The sequence below is a fragment of the Myodes glareolus genome, chromosome 8, assembly GCF_982192425.1.
Source record: "Myodes glareolus chromosome 8, mMyoGla1.1, whole genome shotgun sequence".
In the NCBI taxonomy this organism is placed as follows: Eukaryota; Metazoa; Chordata; class Mammalia; order Rodentia; family Cricetidae; genus Myodes; species Myodes glareolus.
The window spans coordinates 54204825-54223313 of NC_142033.1; the positions used below are offsets into that span (position 1 = coordinate 54204825).

The 18489-nt window shown below is 45.3% G+C and overlaps 1 long non-coding RNA gene across 1 annotated transcript in view; it reads right to left on the reverse strand.

Moving 5' to 3' along the window:
* Positions 1-652: 652 nt before the first annotated feature.
* LOC125387515 (uncharacterized) overlaps positions 653-18489 on the reverse strand; it is a 29226-nt gene continuing 11389 nt past the window's right edge. Inside the window, exons 2-6 of the long non-coding RNA XR_007227877.3 lie at positions 12947-13210; positions 7202-7282; positions 5397-5534; positions 4668-4834; positions 653-951 (exon numbers count right to left, since the gene is read on the reverse strand). This is a non-coding gene — a long non-coding RNA (uncharacterized LOC125387515). The remainder of the gene's footprint in view (positions 952-4667; positions 4835-5396; positions 5535-7201; positions 7283-12946; positions 13211-18489) is intronic.

Sequence of the window (18489 nt, forward strand, 5' to 3'; positions counted from 1 at the left end):
ATGGAGTCTGTTTGGTTGCAGATGGCCACAGGAGGCCAATCTGAAGAGGTCCAGTTTAAAATAGCCTTGAAAGAGCCATTGAAATGGCTCTGCAGTGAAAGTACTTGGGGCTCCCACAAGTAGTCCTGTGACCGCTACGTGCGGAATGTGTGTGAGACAAGTGCATACATGCACACACACACACACACACACACACAAAAAAAAAAAAACACTGCACAAAATGTATTAGAATAGCCTTGAAGATGAGAAAACAATAAGAGGAAAGAATTCATTGAGCAGAGGGGTTTGAGACTCACGTATCACAGAGCTGCCCGGTGGTCTAATCAAGGACAATACACCTAAGCTCTGAGACGGCAATCACCGCTGAAGAGAAACTATTGTGTGACACCCTCCAACAATTCCGAGTTGGGGCTTCCTAGTCCTAAGATTTGAAGGAGATGGTTCAAAAACAAGGACAGACAGATAGCCCCTCTCCAGATTCTTCCCAAATTCTTCATCCAATGCATGAAGAGAACACACCAGGAGTGGGTCTGGAGACCAGGCAGGACTAACCAACCGGTGACCTCCAGTTAGCCTGTTTTCTGAGCCCCCAGAAAGAGCACTACTGCTATTTACATTTTCGTGTAAATCAAACTAGCTTCAACCGAAGGGGCTGTGTAAACTCGTGTTTAATGTCAGTTTTATATTAATATTTACTTTAACAAGATTGATCGTTTACATAACAATGCATACGTAAAGTCCGGGCTCCGTTCGCGTTTACACACATTTGCATAGTGTTTACAGATTGATTGATTAGTCCGACTGTGCATAAATCCGAGTAAACTGCTCGTTGTTTGTTTATTTTCTTCCACCGGGCTTTGTAGCCTATATCTTAATAAATGGCTAAACTGAGCCTAAGTCCTCTGTTATAACCTTCACAGAAGATTTAATAATTTCGAAAAGTAATTTTTCCTGAAGAAAAGAAAAGAATGAGATGAAATCAGGGGGGCTGATTTTCCCCTTAATCTTCAGTATTGAATAGTTCAAAAGGAGGACATCAACTTAAACTGGATCTAACAGAGACAAATCCAGGCCAGAGGGAAATCTAGAGTCAAGCCTCTGACCTTGGCCCTTGCTGAGGCTTTCCCGGAGAAGCTTGGCTTTGACAGAGGCCTTGACAAGAACTCTGCCGTGCTTCTACTTCCTTCCTGTGACACCCTGAGTGCCTCCACCCAGCCGGAAGAATAATCTGGAGACAGTTCAGGCACGTGACAGCCAGGAAGAGGGAAGGGGTAGAACAGGATTCGGACGTGATGAAGATAGAATCGTTGAATGGTGCCTTGTTCAGAGTTGGGGACTTTCTGATCCTCCCACCAGTGGGGCTCTGTGCACCTATGAGCATTTGGTCAATCTCTTGGCATGTGACCCAGGACCCCCAGGGACATATGCAGGACTCTGATCTCTGCTCTCCGTTCCAATTCCCTTCCACTCACCAAGGGGTGCCATTCGAATATGCCCAACCCTCTGCAGAGATGGTGGGATTAAGCAATTTATCAAATGAGAAAAAATGCTTACTTTGCTCAACACTCACTATGGCAAGGGGCCTGACTATTGTTAATTGTGTTTAGGCTCAAATGCAGACAGAAGGTTAGAGCTTCGTAGTAGAAAAGAACTCTGCCTGGAGCTCATGGCCTGGGGAGTTTGGGGCAGACTAACAAGACAGGACATCCTATATGATTGGCTCTGAGTATGTATTTGGCCCCAAATGGATAGTAGGACAAAATGGTGAAAGCTGCCAGTGACTATGGAGACCTGGATATCTGGGACTGATTGTTATCAGATCACTTAGCTTCTTGGATCCATTCTGTGGGTAGCAGCTGGGACTTCTCGCAAGTCTAACAGAGAATCGTTTGGCCCTCTGGGCTCACCGTTGAAGTTCAGGGGTTGGTTTAACAGCCAGGTGGATGCAGACTACGGGTCACAGTTCTGTCTTACCTGTAAATCAGTCTTTGTCTACATGGGTATTTAATTTCTCAAGACACAAGTGCTTTACCAAATATGTCACGTTTTCCGTGGGCCTGTGTTTTCAATTTCCTAGCTAGTGTTGTGCTAAGGAAACATCTTGGCATTCTTAACTTTTCTTCTTAACTCAGTTTCATGAGTTCTGAGTGTGTCTGGAATGTTGTGTATAAACACTTTGCTGCCCTTCAGGGCTGTGTGTGTTCCATAACACGCAGCACTGGCACCCAGCCCTGTCCCCATGGGAATTCAAGTCGTCTCCAGTTTCTAGTACTCCTGACAAGATTAAGGGAGACATCCCCATGTTTGCTTCATTAAAGGCTGTCTTGGCAGAGCTCTCTGTTTGGCCAGGAATGTGGAGTCATAGGAAGTGTAGTACTGCATGGTACCCCTGCCTGGTTCTAATGGTGACAATCGACAGGGCATGCGGCTCCTCATTGCCCCACATCCTTGCCAATACTGCGTAGCACTTGACTCTCTAGTCACAAGCACAGGCTCTGGTGCCCTGAGTGCCATCTATTTTCGTGATGGCTTCACTTCAGTCTCACCTATCATAGCTAAGGCTGAGCACCTGGTCATGTATGTATTACCCTTTCCACATTTTGTTTGTTATGCCCAGATCACGGAGTCCCCCAAACGCCAACTAGGAGACCGAGTCCTGTATGTAAAAGCAAAGAACCTTTATTCAAACTTAAGCCTGGACTCTCCATCTGTCCAACAAAGTGTCTGAGAGCAGAGAGTGCCAAGCCCAGTCGGGGTAAGGCGTTTTGTTTTTTTTTTTTTAACTCAGTAGAGGTGGGGGTGAGGGGATTGCCAGGATTCGGGACCCTGATTGGCTGACATTTGTCTAGGGGCCTTGGTAAAAGGAGAGTAAGTGAGTTCTGGGTTCGGGACTTCTGGTGGTCTTATCTAATCTTACCTAATGGACTGTCAGGGCCTTCCCTTTAGAAGTTGGCCCTCCCTGGGTGGAGTCAACTTAGGGCTTTTCCTGGAGCCCAGTGCTGCCTGCCCTACGAGGCTGCTGTGAGACCTGGGCTCCATCTATGACCAGGCTGCCCTAGGACCCACATGGCCTGGGCCCCATTACGTGTGGTCAGGTTGCCCTGGGACCCCACATTGTCTTCAGGAGCTTTCAGTTTACTCCCTTTGCTCATGCGCCCCTGGTTCTTGTTCATTCCGTGTTTATTTACTGAAGCCCTGTGATTTCTTGGTTTTGAAGGCTTTTAGGTGTTTTCTCCTAGTTGGACACCTTCTTCCAGTTTTGTTAAACAAAACTTTTCATTTTTTATAGATAAAAAACGTGTGTGTGTGTGTGTGTGTGTGTGTGTGTGTACATGAACATGCATGTCAGTGCCCACAAAGACGGCAAGAAAGCGCTGAATCTCCTGGAGCTGAAGGCATAGAGAGTTGTGAGTCACCCATTGTGGGTGATGAGAACCAAGCTCAGGTCCTCTGCAAGCATTGCAAGAGCTCCTAACCACTGATCCATCTCTCCAGACCTTATTCTCAATTTGAAGATTTATTTATTTATTTTATGTGTAGGAGAGTTTTGCGTACATGTGCGTCTGTGCCCTTCGCTCATGTAGAACCTAAAGAGACCAGAGAGGGCCTTGCATCCTCTAGGACTGAAATTAAAGACACTTGTGAGCTGCCATATGGATGCTGGGAATGGGACCCAGGTCTTCTACAATAGTAGTAGGTGCTTTCAACCCCTGAACCATCACTCTAGCCCCCACACTGCTAAAATTTAATAAAATTAATTCATTAATTCTTTGTGTACTTGGATGCCATTATTTTAAGAGATCCCCCTTAGCCTTAAGAAGGCAAGAATAACCCTCCCTCAGTTTCTATCAGCTTTAATGGATGATTGGTTTTGGTTTTTTGACTAGACAGCATTGGCCTAGATGTCCCTGGATCAACCAACTTGGGGTGAAGAAAAATTACACTTCAGTTTTAACTAACTTTCAGCAGATATTATTTCTTTTTAGCATATATGTGGGGCACTGAGTAGTATTAGCAGACATTGAATTTGTAACCAAAGCAAGTTAAGTATATTTTAACTTTATATCTACAGTTGGTGGAGATACCTTACATTTTTGTTTAGGCTCATCACGATTTTTAAATTACTGTAGTTTTTCAAATTTCATACTAGGTCTTATCAGTTCATGTTTTAGTTTAAAAGTCACATATTTTACTCTGCATTACTCTACATAATTGGTTTCCTTGGTAATCATATTCCTTTTTACACATTTAAAAACGCTATTCTGAGAAGGAGTGTGTAGGTGTCTTCAGATTGTCAAGAGGATGTATGGTAAGAAGATTGCTGCAGAGCTCTGCCTGCTCAGTTGGGTCTACATCTGTTGTGTGATATTTTGATCAGATTCTGACCATAAAGCTTACTTGGAGTCAGAGGGCGGAGCTAGCCACTAGCTGACCAAAATTAACCATAGAGGTTTTGGAGGACTGAGGACAGAGAGGAGACAGGAAGTAGTAAGGGGGGCTGATGGAGGATCTCAGCCCTTTCAAATGGAGAAGCAGAAGAGATAGGAGGTCACCTGTGGCTGCTCCGCTGCTTCTCTGGTCTTTTAGGTTCTTAGCCTTAATATCTGATTCCTGATTTTTTATTGATAGACAATAATTAGATAAATACATCATTTATCTGTGCTCACCTTTGTGTATGGCTTGAATCAGATCCTGCCTCACGCCACAGCAAATACCAAGAACAGAATAAATTATCTCTTTCTTGGTGGTTTTGATAGTTGTTATTACAGCATAGTTCCATACACGTTCTATCTTCCTCCAAGTCTATGTTTATTCTGTCAATATTCATTCCAACCTAAAAGTTTAAAACAGAAGCGCAGGAGTTATAAGGAGAAGTTTGCATTTGAAGTTTTAGGCTCATTTTCTCTTTTTTATTATCACATATTAATTCACCCGAGAGTTTATTCTAATATTTAGAACTTTTCAACTGTTGATGAAAAGACACAGTCTAGGACTGTTGGTTTTGGATGATATTTTGCATTCTTTACCTGAAATTGACAAAGTTTTGTAAAAACTTTTTGTTGTTGTTTGGTTTTTTTTTTTTAAGACAGGATTTCTCTGTGTAGCCCTAGCTGTCCCAGAACTCACTCTGTAGACCAGGGTAGCCTCAAACTCAGAAATCTGCCTGCCTCTGCCTCCCAAGTGCTAAGATTTAATAAAGGGTCATTTAGCAAGCAAAGGTCTCACAGACCTAAACTGTTCAGCTCTGCCCTTGAAGGAAAGCAGTCATAGATGATATAAGAGCAGAAGAATTTAGTTATATTCCAGTAAACTTTACTTCCACAAACAGACTGGCTAGGGCTGGCCCAAAGCCAGTTAGGCAACCTCTGTTCTGTACCACTTGGGGTCTTCCTCACCTTACATAAGGTTAAGAATCTTGTGAAACTCAATAAAATTTTCATCTTCAATAAATGATCTGGTCATGGTGTCCTCATTTGATATCCCAGCATGTTGACAGAGATTTCTGTTCTGCCCGGTCCCGCAGCCATTCTGTCCTAAAGAAACACACAGAAGTCTACATTAATTATACACTGGTTGGCCTATTAGCTCAGGCTTCTTACTAATTAACTCTTACATCTTACATTAACCCATTATTCTTGTCTGTGTTAACTACATGGCTTGGTACCTTTTACCAGCAAGGCATTCTCATCTTGCTTCCTCTGCGTCTGGGTGACGACTGCAGACTGAGTCTTTTCTCTTCCCAGAATTCTCCTATTCTGGTTGCCCCACCTATACTTTCTGCCTGGCTACTGGCCAATCAGCATTTTATTAAACCAATACAAATGACAAATATTTATAGGGTACAAGACTATTGCCCCACAACACCAGTGTTAATTATAATATATTACAGGTTAAAAAGTCATAGTCTAAATGGCCAGTGGTAAGGACATCATTAAGAAAACCGTGGCAAATCCAAATAATACAACATGACACAGGCACCTAAGGTGTTTGGGGAAATCATTGATAATGTGCACATGCTTTTGCTATAATTATAACTTGACATTAGAACAAAAATAATACATATAAGGTATAAAACATAAAGTTACAAATAGATAGAATGTTGGGCATGGTGGTATATACCTGAAATGGCAACAGTCGGGGTGTTAAGGCAGTAGGCCTGTGACTTGGGGACCAGCTACATAGTGAGACCCTGTCTAAAAAACTGAAATGGAGTGAAGTAAAAGCCTCAGGTGGAAGGAAAACTGTTAGGTATATCAACACCTGTGAGCATATGCAGCTAAAGGCAGCTTTTACTTCCTTCTGAATACTTCCCTATGTTCTTTATAATTTCTCCGGTGGGGTTGTATTATTTTTGTAAGATGTAGACCCGGGGGTCTCAAATGAGGCCACACAATCCACAGTGTTTATGCAAGGCAAAAAGTTTTACTTTTGCTGAAGACTGCATAGCTATGCTGAATCAAGCAAGTAAGCACACCCTGTGGGGGTTCCTGCTGGGTTTTTATTCCTAAAACAAGGAGGTTTGGTGCCTTCCTGAGTGGTCAGAGCTCTGCCTGGACTCTTTCAGGACTGCCTAATACAGAGGTACAGTGCCCAGAGAGGAATGAACTGAGAATTTGTTTTGATTTCAAGAAGTGCTGACCCTAAAAAATTGGAATTTTTGCCAAGTGGCTTCTTTACAATTTTTTTTAAGAATGGAATTTTGTGTTATTCAACCCTTTGATAGAAAAAAAAAAGACAGACCCTTGTATTTCCCAGTTTTAACTGAAAAGCAAATCTAAAACTGTTTACAGAATCACATTTTTTAAACTGTCTGCAATTATCGATACCCTTAACCTTAGGAAACATCAGGCAGATAAGACAGCGGAGGCTCACTTAGTCACTTCCTCAGAACTCATGATAATTGGGGACAAAGCAAAACTATTTATGACTTTAATCTCTGAATGGAAGACAGCAAGTAATTGTTAATGAATAAATATTCTAGAAACTGATTTATGAATGACTGGGCTCTTATCAGGACAGTGCTAGGATGTGAGAATTCTTCAAGGGCTCTCTGATAAGTTTTCTTATAGCTAATCTATCAACATCCCCATTTTATAGACAGAAAATTGAGGCTCACAGTTCCTTATAACATTGTTCGAGCTCCATGTATCCAGAAATCATGGAGATAGGTTGCAAAGTTGAGGCATTTCTCTTCTCTTACCTGAAAACTACTTGTAGGATCTCAGTGTTTCCATTTGTCGATGTGCTAGCATTCATGAGTCCCTGGGTTCAAGCCCTAGGACTGAATGAAGAAAAAAAAGTGGGACAAGTGGTTGCATTCATTCACTAATGCAGTTCTCAACACTTCTCTGCAGTCAGACTTGGTGTTGCTCTGCTTCTGTCCGTTTCTGCATGGGCTCTTTCTTTCTGTCCATTTCTGAACAGGCTCTTTCCTTCTGTCTGTTTCTGAGCAGGCTCTTTCCTTCTGTCTGTTCCTGAATGGGCTCTTTCCTTCAAGACTGTCTCACTGGTACATGTTACACTAGCTTACACAAGAAATCCTCTCCTTCCTCCTGGGGGTTCCCCTCTATGCCTCACTTTCATCTGAATTACTGAGCTTGTATCTTTCTGGAGAGCAGCGTGATGGTTGCCTGGGGAGCTTTGACCTTGGAGATATTCCCGTAGAAGGTACCTTCTGTCCCCAAGTAAGTACTATGGGTGGTCCTTCTGTCTTACTCTTGAACATCCATTGCTTGCTTTGAGGTTCGTCCAACCCACCTGCTTAGCCCTCACACTATGTCCTTTGCCCTCATTGTTTTCTTTGAGAATCTTCCAATGGTTGAGCTGTCATAATTCAGACTTCATAACTTGATAGCATTCCCCTCTCAGCAGGTCCCACCAAAGTCTATATCTAACACTGTCCTGGCTAGTTTTATGTCAACTTGACACAAGTTAGTCATCTGAAAGGAGAGAGCCTCCCTCGATTGAGAAAATGTCTTCATAAAGTCTAGCTGTAAGGCATTTTCTTAATTACTGATCAATGAGGGAGGACCCAGCCCATTGTGGATAGTGCCAACATTGGGCTGGTGGTCCTGGGTCCTTTAAGAGAGCATGCAGAGAAAGCTGTGGGGAGCAAGTCAGTAAGCAGCATCCCTGCATGGCCTCTGCATCAGCTCCTGCCTCCCGGTTCCTGATCTGTTTGAGTTCCTGTTCTGGCCTCCTTCGATGATGGACTACAATGTGGAAGTGTAAGTCAAATAAACCTTTCCTCCCCAACTTGGTTTTGGGTTTTGGTGTTTCATCAAAGCAAAAGAAACCCTAACTATACACACCTTTAATCCCAGCACTCGGAAGGCAGAGGCAGGTAGATCTCTGTGAATTTGAGGCCACTCTAGGCTACAGAGTGAGTACCTGGATGGCTCCAAAGCTACACAGAGAAACTCTGCCTCAAAAAAAATCAAAAAAGGAAAATGTCTAAGTAAGACAAGTTAGTAGTGCCAGGATAGTGGGGTATTGTTGTGTGTGACAGTGTGACAGACCTGACCGTGTTGTTTGGGGTAAGATTGTGGGAGGATTTTGGAACTTTGGGCTAGAAAAGTCATTGAGTATTGAGTGTTCATTGAGCTCTTCTGTAGGAACTTGGAAGGTAAAAATGTTGAAACCCGGGCAGATGATGGAGGCCTGGCTTGTGGAGTTCCAGAATGAAGCAAAGACTGAGCCATTTGGGTGAAGAATCTGTGGTGTCTGGTCAGCTGGAGCTGAAGACTTGGCTGTAATTAACAAGAGACTACAACCACTCTAGTCAAAACCTTTCCTTTGCCGAGACAATTGATGCCAGTTAGCTAGAGCAGAGAGGGCTGTGGTGATCAAGAAAAGACCATCACTGAGGTGAAATCTTCTGGGAAGTGTTTCTCGAAAGTCAGCACACAAAAGCTGTGTTCCTGAGGCAGCCACGGTTGTGCATCCTGCTGACGGCTGAACTTGGTATTGTAAGAGTCACCCAGGTGGTGCTGGTCTTGAAGGGATGAGAGGGTCACAGTAGAAACAGTAGAGAGGGACATGCAATAGAAACACTAAGAGAAACACCTACCCACGTACTGCCCCACCCGTGTGATCTGATGAATAGTTTTCTTCCTAACACTTTATACTATTTCACATAATTCATTTCTAAACACATGGTTTCTATTGTACCTCAAGAGTATCTGTTCTCTGTGGACAGAATTCCTGATCACATTTATCAATATAGTTCTGATTCCGGGTTCCAACAAAATCCTCACCGAAGAGTTGTTGAATGAATTACCCTTATTATCTTCCCAGTAACTCATGAGTCAGATGCTCGTCCAGGACTCTCAGACTCTGGGAAACTAAATGATTTGCTCAAGTCCCACAACTAAAACTTGGGGAGTACAGACAGGGTTTGTTGTTCATTGTATTATTTCAAGATCTCCTACTGAATTTGCTGCTGAGGGAAAGAGTCTCTCCCTCGGGCTTAGAAACAGTAGGATGCCTGACTCCTGATAAGGGATAGATGACAAGTGTGGCTTAGTCACAGGTACTCAAAGGGAGCACTGTGGTTGTTGGCATTCACTGCCACCTTGACTGACTTTGGAATCACCTAGGAGACACAGTTCTCTCTGTGTCGCTAAGGAAACTCCAGAGAAGCTCATCTAAAGTCCCTGCTTGAATGTGGATAAGACCATCCCATGAGTCAGGGTCTCAGACTGAATGAAAGTTCAGCAAGGTTAAAGAGAACCCAGCACCGCCAGCCATCTGCCTCCCCACTCCAGAGACAACGTGGCCAGTCTTCTCATGTCTCACCAACGTGCCGTCCCCGCCATGATGAGCTGGACCACCAAACCTTTCCTCAAACCTCGTTCGTTAGTTACATTGTCACAGCAGCAGGAAGTGAGTCACTGACCTGTGCCAGTTTTCATAAGGAACACACTTTGAAACAGGGAGCTATGGGATTCGTGGCATGAGGAGGTGGTGATGACTTCATTCTACGTGATTATATATATGGTTGTCTTGTTTGGATAATTCTGCAGGCTGACAAGAAAGGGAAACTCAGAAGTCAGGGACCAGTCAGAACTCCTCTTGGTTCATTTCATGAGAAAGTTGCTAAACAGACCTTATTTGTAGGAAGAGGGTGGTAAGGGGAACCTGTGGTTAGCCCATTTGAGGCCCTTTCCATTTCACCAGAAATCACAAGACACTGTGTTTGGGATTAATTTTAGGTCTCACATCATTTCCTAAACACTACTGAATGGAGGACATAGAAACCAGTAGCCCGAGACTCAGTAGGCAAGTTGACTGAGGTGACCTGAAATGAAAAAGGTTAGCCAGCATCCTCAGACCAAAGAGCCTGGCTCTTTCCAAACTGCATGGCAATCCTCAGGAGAGAACTTCTCATTCCAAGGTATTGCAAGGCTGACAGGGCCATCTTGTTTCAGAAGAGCCTCAAGGGCAATTTTTCAGGGCATTCAAGCTCCTGAGGAAAATGAATGTTGGCAGCCTGGTGTCCTGGAGTCACCTCAGCGCCTCACTACAAAGCCAGTGTGTTTTGCTAGTGTGATTTTAAATGCCCATAAAATCAGGTTGTGATGGCGAGAATATAATATCTTCTTGGAAGGGGGCCCTGTTTGGGGCAAAGAGCACAGAGACAACATTCCAACTAGAGCTAACTGACCCAGGAGTCCTCCAAGATCATGTGGCCTTGAATAACAACTTGACTGGAGTTCATTGAAAACAGTGGGCTCACATCTTTAATTCCAATACTCAGGAAACCAAGCCAGGAGGATTGATGAAGCTACAGAGTGACACCCTTTCTCAGCAACAACAACAATATCCCGGCACGTTTGGCCTTCAACACTTCAGTTGCATTATTTGTGTCTTTGTTTAGATGTGTGTTTGTGTTGAAAATAAACATATTCCATTTTCCCTGGTATATGTGTAATGTCTTTGGTATTTCTTAATCTCCATATCCTTGAGGTTCAATGCTTTCTGTTCTCTTCCCTGTCCCCAGAGGAGAGGAAGTAATCTCAGAGCATCCTGGCTGGGAAAGTGTGTAGATCAACCCCCCTACCCCATCCTCCATCTCTCAGAACGCATCTCCTGGAACACTCCTCCCCTCCCTAACATGCACTCCCAAACAGTACACCAGTTTGTACTGCCACTTGCAGGAGTTCCTTCTACTGCTGAACCCTCCTTCCTTTACACCAACCTTGCGGAACACACACAGGTTGGCTCATCACAAATCTTTCATGGCCTTGGTCTCCTCCTATTTGACCTTATTTTTGTTCCTTCTCCTCTCTATCTCCCCTCCACACTGCCTTCCTTAGCTGTTCATCTATACTCACATAGAACCTTCCTCCTCTTCCTCCTCCTCCTCCTCCTTCTCATCCTGAAAACTAGCTCTTGTAGACCAGACTGGCCTCGAACTCACAGAGATCTACCTACCTCTGCCTCCCAAGTACTGGAATTAAAGGTGTGCGCCACCCCTGCCTGTTAACCCTACTCTTCTTATGTCCTCCTCCATGCTTAGGGACTCCCCGAGCCTGAGCTGATGGTAGAACAGACTGCAGCACCAAGAACACCACACGTGTCCATCTCATTTCCTAGTTGTTTTGAAATCTTACCCTTCAATCTCATCCCCTTCATCTCGGTTCAGACCAACATCAATGTCCCGTTTTTGTAAATGGCCCCACTTCATTTCTTCTGCCCAGTCTAATCAGGGAATATGGAGTATCCTGGCCTTGAGTTCTCTAGTGGTTGAGTTTGGCTGCACCCTATATTGAATTGAGAAGAGCCTAAGAGATTGCAAAAACACACATCTGGATGTGTCTGTGAGGCCACTTCCTGGTTGTGGTCACTAAGGAGAGGAGAATATGGACACAACATCCTAGGGGCTGGGTTCTCTGTGGGATAGAAGGGGGAGGGTGAAAGTTGGCCAGGCAGCCATTTGTTTTCTCTGGTCACCCTGTGTGAGACACTCACTCCCTTTGGATCTGTCCTCCTTCATGGTGCACCTTCTGAAACTGTGAGATAAAGTAAGTCTTTCCTCCCTTTACGCTGTCTGTGCCAGACTCCTGGTCATGATAAAGCCCACACAGTTTCTTTTCTGGTTTCTGCACTGAAGAGGATCCCGCTCTGCTTCTTTTGAGCTGGACTTCTGCTCACAGGACCCTAAGTCGATAGTTTAAGTGGCTGCTCCCACCCAAGCCCATTGACAACTCTTTTTCCCACCTGACCTTCCCCCGAGACAGTTCTAGACCAGGATCTGGACACATGGGATCTTGCATCTCTGTGGCTTCTAGCCCTGTGAGGGCCTCTTCTCCCGAAGATAGCATTGTGGCCAGGCCTAGTGGTGTCTAGGAACAGGATGTGGACAAAGCTGGCTGGAGGCTGGGGGAGTGTATACAGTCAGGAAGCAGAGAGATAAATGCTGGCCCTTGTCTCAGTTTCTTCTTTTTGTCAAGTCTCAGACCCTAGCCTGTGACATTGGACAGTCCTCATTCATTGTAGATCTTCTCAATTAATCCTCTCTGGAAGTATTGGGACAGATACACCCAGAGGTGTGTCTTCTCGGTGACTTTAAATCAGACGAAGCTGATGATAAAAATCGATCAATACTGGAGGGGAAAGAAACCTAAAGCGCAGATGACTGATTATGGGCCCTGAAGGTAGAGGTAGGTCTGAGACCACTCCCCAGCTCACCCCAGGGACCTGACATTGCCCTCAGGAAGACTTCGGATCTTAGGAGCCTATACAGTAGAGCCCAGGAAGATTCCTCTCTGCACTTTGGCCTCAGTGTGTCTCTTTGATCCCCAGAATTCATATTTGAATGCTGGACCTACGAAATAATACATTGCTTTAGCAGGTAGCATACCATGATTTCTTTCTGCTTTTTTGCTTTTTGTGCCCCTTTCACCCAGTAACAATGATACTTAAAGAAGAAACCACAACTTACCTTTGATTCTCCTTGCTCCTGGGACCGGACTTAGCATGGTGTAGATACTTGGGAGAAGGGGGCAGAGAAAGGCGAGCTGTGTTTCTGCTGGTGGATTGGCAGCACCTCTGAGAGCAATCTCGTGTCCACTGAACTGCTCTTTAAAACGCTTCAGAGAGCACTCCGACCCAGCTGAAGAGGAGGTGCGCAGCCTGCGTAGTCAGCAATGCTAGCAGGGGAATAAGAAGAACAATCCCAGGTTGCAAGTTTCTGCGGAGTCAGAAGCTGTGGGTAAGGGTGCAAAGGTGAGCTTTAGATTGATTTTCAAACACACAAAAGAGCATCTGCAGAGTTCCCTGTCTATGGACTTCCACCACGTCTTTTTCTATTGAGAGAAAACCTGATCCCAGTGTGAAGCCAGGTTAATGCGTCAGTAGATACGAGCATCGTTAGCATCCTGGTTCCACCTCTGATAACCCATACCATAGATCAGCAAACCTTTTCTGCCTGAGGACAGAAAGTCAACACATTAACCTTCAAAAGCATCAGCCACTCAACGCGGCTTTTGCAGCACTAGAGAGGCCACAGGCAACATGGAAGCAAATGACCATGGTTGTGGCCATTAAAACTTTATGGACAGGCTGGGTGTGGTTGTGCGCATCTGTAATCCCTGCACTCAGGAGAAAGAGGCAAGTGGATTTCTGTGAATTCAGGGCCAACCTGGTCTACATAGCAAGTTTGAATACAGTCAGGGCTATATAGTGAGACTTTGTCTTAAAAAATTATTAATTAAAAAATTTACTGACTAAAACAAAGAGTAGGCCGAATTGGTCCCATAGGCCACAGTTCATCATTTCTTAACATCTGTCACCTCCTTCTTTAAACATGACAATGACAGTGCGTCCCTCCGTAGCAAACAGAAAAGTGTTGCATGAAGTTGCCTGGAAAACAAAAATGCACTGAAGCCCCGGAGGTGTGCACACTAGGAATAGCTGGTCCCATTGACCCAGCACATACTGTACACTAGGCACACTGTCGGCACCATCTGTATCAGCTAATTTTCTCATGTCTGTGAAGAGAGCAACTTGAAGGAGGAGGCGCTTACTCGAACTCTCCATTGGGAGGTAGAGTTCATCGTGGCTAAGGAGACAGTGAGCAGGAGCAGCTAGTCATACTGCATCGCAGTTAAAATCAGAGAGAGACGCGTGCCACCACTCCGTCACACTTTCTCTTTCCTTTTTTAAACTTATTTATTTTTATTTCATGGGCATTGGTGTTTTGCCCGCAGGTAGTTGTCAGATTCTGTAGCATGAGGGCCAGTTTGTTGGGGTATCTGTCCCGCCCAGTACCCTACAGCCGGCAAGCCCAAAGAAAATCACACACAAGACTCCATAAGGTTATAAACTGATTGGCCCATTAGGTCAGGCTACTTATTAGTTCTTATGACTTATCTTAACCCATTATTCTGATCTATGTTAGCCACACGGGCTCAGTACCTTTCTCAGTGTGACAGCTTACATGTTGCCTCTTCGGTGGTCTGCGCAGGAGTGGCAAAGGAACCTCCCTGCTTCCCAGAATTCTCCTGTTCTCATTGCATCACCTCTACTTCCTGTCTGGTTTTCCCTCCTATACTGCTTGCCTGGCCAATCAGCGTTTTATTAAAATATGATTGACAGAATACAGACAATTCTCCCGCATCAAGATTCCCCGAAACAGGAGTTACAGACAGTTATGAACTGCCATGTGGGTGCTGGGAATTGAACCTGGGTCCTCTGGAAGAGCAGTCGGTGCTCTTAACCACTAAGACATCTCCTCAGCCCTCACAGTTTCCCTTTCTATCCAACCCAAGACCCCATCCTGTGGCATAGTGCCAGTCACATTTAGAGCGGGTCTTTGTGTCTCAGTTAATGTAATCTTAAAGTCCCTCACATAGGATTGTTCCCTAGGTGATTCTAGATTTGCCAAACTGACACCAATCTAACCATCACACCATCTTACTCAATCCTCACAAAGACTTTGCAAAACAAGAGCTGTTATTTGTGGTCCCAGAGAGATGACCTAGCAGCTTTGAGTACTTGCTGCTCTCACACAGAACCTCAGTGCAGTGCCCAGCTCCCATGTAGGGAAGCTCACAACTGCCTGTAACTCTAGCTCAAGAAGATCCAATGTCTTCTTCTGGCCTCCAAAGACACCTTGTGCTCACATGTACACATGAATATATAGATACACACATGGATGTATACATACATACACACATACTTTGACAATCAAATAAGCACTAAACTAAAAAAAAAATGTTTCTTAGATAGCCAGGCAGTGGTAGTGCATGTCTTTGATCACAACACTTGGGAGGTAGAGGCAAGTGAATCTCTGAGTTCAAGGCCATACTAATCTACAGAGTGAGTTCCAGGAAAGGCAGGGATACTTGGAAAAACCCTGTCTTGAAAAACAAAATAAAACAGAAGTTACCTACTAATTGATATACTAGGAGTAAACTGAGGCCCAGGAGCTGTGATCTGGAGGTCCCTCAGGCAGGCAGAGCCTGATGTTTCCCGGCAACTCCTGCATCTAAATGAACAGCCTCATAAAAGCAACGCAAGTGCAGGCCGGTGAAAATAAGAGAAACAACCGAATACAAACAGATTGGTAGGTGTTCAGACAACAGGCAGGACCAGACAATCTTTTCTTCACCATGTTAGCTTTGGTAGCTGGTGACTGTTGGAAGAGAGGGACTTTCCCTGGGCAAATGCCCAAATCTAAATCCTAAGCAAGGCAAGCTCTCAACAACAGGCCCTGCCAGTGGTCGAGGGAGGACTTTCTCTACAAGAGACTGCCTGAGTCATCAGGCAACCTTCCAGAACTTTCTGGGCCTGCCTAAAACCAGGCCTCAGCCCCATAGGGTGTCTGGAGCAGCCAGCACTACTTCATTGTAGAATTCCCTGCCTCTAGGAGGCCAGATTTAGCAATCTGTCATCCACAGCTGGCCTCACGGTGACACTGGGCTCGGAGAGGCAGGCGACATGGCAGGAAGCAAAGCATCTGCCGGGTTGCTGTGTCGACAGAGATTAGAGAGGGTCTCGGGGGATAATGACAGGCAGTGGCTTTCCTGTACAGTTCATGCCAGGAGGAAAGGATTAAGGTAATTGCAGAAATCCCTGGCACTCCATCAGAGTGGTAGTGGGCAATTGCTTTGTCTTGCGTGTCACCGGCTCTAGACAGCCCAGTAGAGGTGACCTACCCATGACTTCACTCTATCCCCAGTAACTCTGCCACCCTGCATAGGAGAGAGGAGTTGTAAAGGCGGTGCCTCGACTGTACTTTCAACTTCCAACGCCTTCGTGAGTTTCCATGCGGGACGAAGAAGGGAATTTCTCCGTGCCAGAGAAAAGACAGACAGTTGGTTTTCCCAAGGTTTCACATAATTGTGTGTGTGCAATGTGACAGGGGAGATAAATGACACCTAGCTCAAGTACTGCACAGGGACAGGTGGCAGGCACACGCTCGCCAGCTCACCTGTCTTTGTCATCTCCCAGGAACATCAGTTCGCACTCCCCAAGGACACGACATAGGCACAGAGAAAGCGCCAGCTTCCGGTCATTCGTTACCGTCTCAACCCTACTCTGCACTACCCTGCGCCCCAAACTCCTTCCAAACCAAAATCCAAATGGAAAGAGACAGACCTTCCTCTTCACCCCCCACACAGAAACTCTGTTAGTTTGTCTGTGTTTTGAGATCCCAGGTGACAGATAATGGAACCATTGTGGACAGACTTAGAGAAGAGGTTGTTCGCCTCTTTGTCCTTGTCCTGTGTCAAAGCATTCTGTGACATATGCTCAAATATACTAGATCAAAGGACTTTTGCTTCTACCCAGAGAAAACATCAAGTTGAAAACTATGACCAACTAGGGAAGTTTTGCAATGATGAGCTCTTGGACTGCTCAGAAGATGGAAGATCACATGAAGTCTAGAGAGTTTGGTCCAGCCTAGGGCTGGAAGTTTGGTTCCGTTCTCTGTCCCACACTAACAGCTTTCCCGTATTGATAACTCAACAGTTTCCTCATTTGTAGGGTGAGGAACAACAAAAGCGTGATCATTACATGAAGCAGGTCTCCCAGGCAACGGGCACATCGGATGAACGCCATCACCACCTCCACGTCATCCCCACTCTCACCACCTACCAGCAAGGCATCAGATAGGGCATCCATTGGCACTCCCAAGGAAGCAGATCAATAGGAGACACGGGCACTTGCTATTATGAACGATGTAGATCCACAAAGAGAGATCCACTTTAAGGAATTAGCCCACAGAGTTATGGAAGGCGATAAGTGTAAAATACTAAGACTGAACAGCCAGGTGGAAGTTCAGCCACTAATTCATTCCATCGGAAACCCGAAGTCATTCTGGGGGGGAAAGGCCTTCATCTCTTGAAGATCTCTGTCTATGTGTGTGTACATGTTTTGTGTTGTGTTGGTGTCCCCACATGTGTGTGAGAGTTGGTGTGCGTGTGTGTGTGTGTGCGTGTGTGTATATGTGTGTGTGTGTGTGTGTGTTTGTGTAAATGTGGAGAGGCCAGACATTAAGTCTTCCTCATTTCTCTCCACCTTATTCTTTTGAGATAAGTTCTTCAACTGAACCTGGAACGCCAAGATCCAGCTAGACTGGCTGTGACTCTCAGGGATCCATCTGTCCGTTTGTTCTCCATGTCATGTCTACAGATTCCCACTATGGGTCAAACTAGGTCCCCATGCTTACATGATATTGGGGTTTGGATGCCAAATGCCCACCACAGGCTGTTGTGTTTGCACACTTGATGCCAGCTGGTGACATTGTTTGAGACCGTTAGGGAACCTTTGGGAAGAGACTCGCTGAAGGACATGGGTGACGGGGGTTGGACTTGGCAAAGCTTTGTCCTGACTCACTGTTCATCCTCTACTTCTGACCTCTGACGCGCTGTGACCCACTGGCCTCCTGCTGCAGGGACCATCCTTTCCCTCTGTGATGGACCCCTTGGAACTGTAGGCACCGCGAGCCATTCCGGCTCTTGTTCAGTCAGATAGCTGTCTCTTATCAAGAAGGAAAGTAACTACCACACGTGACGAGTGCTCTGCTGACTGGGTCAGCTCCCCAGACCCTCGGTCTTTTTCCTGACGGCTTTCTACTGATTAGACAAGGCCTGCTGGAGAGTAGGAAAGTCTTAAAGTCTGCTGATTTAAATGTTGATCCCGGATAATAGACACTATCTCTGCAACATCTGCACCGGTAATTGACAGAACAGCTGGGCACCATGGCCTTGACAAGAGGACACGTAAAATTAACCTTCTCTGTAGGGAAAAGCGGGCTTGCCAAGACGATGAGTGCTGAGTAAGTCTTAAATTAAACACACACTATGGAAGCCAGGCTCACAGGCCGATGAGGTGGCTTGTGGGTAACGATGCTTGTCGCCAAACCTGAGGACCTGAGTTCTAGCCCCAGAACTCACATAGAATGTAAGAAAACTGGACCTGTTCTCTGACCTTCACTAGTGCACCACGGTATCACCCCCTACACACATGCACGCGCGTGCG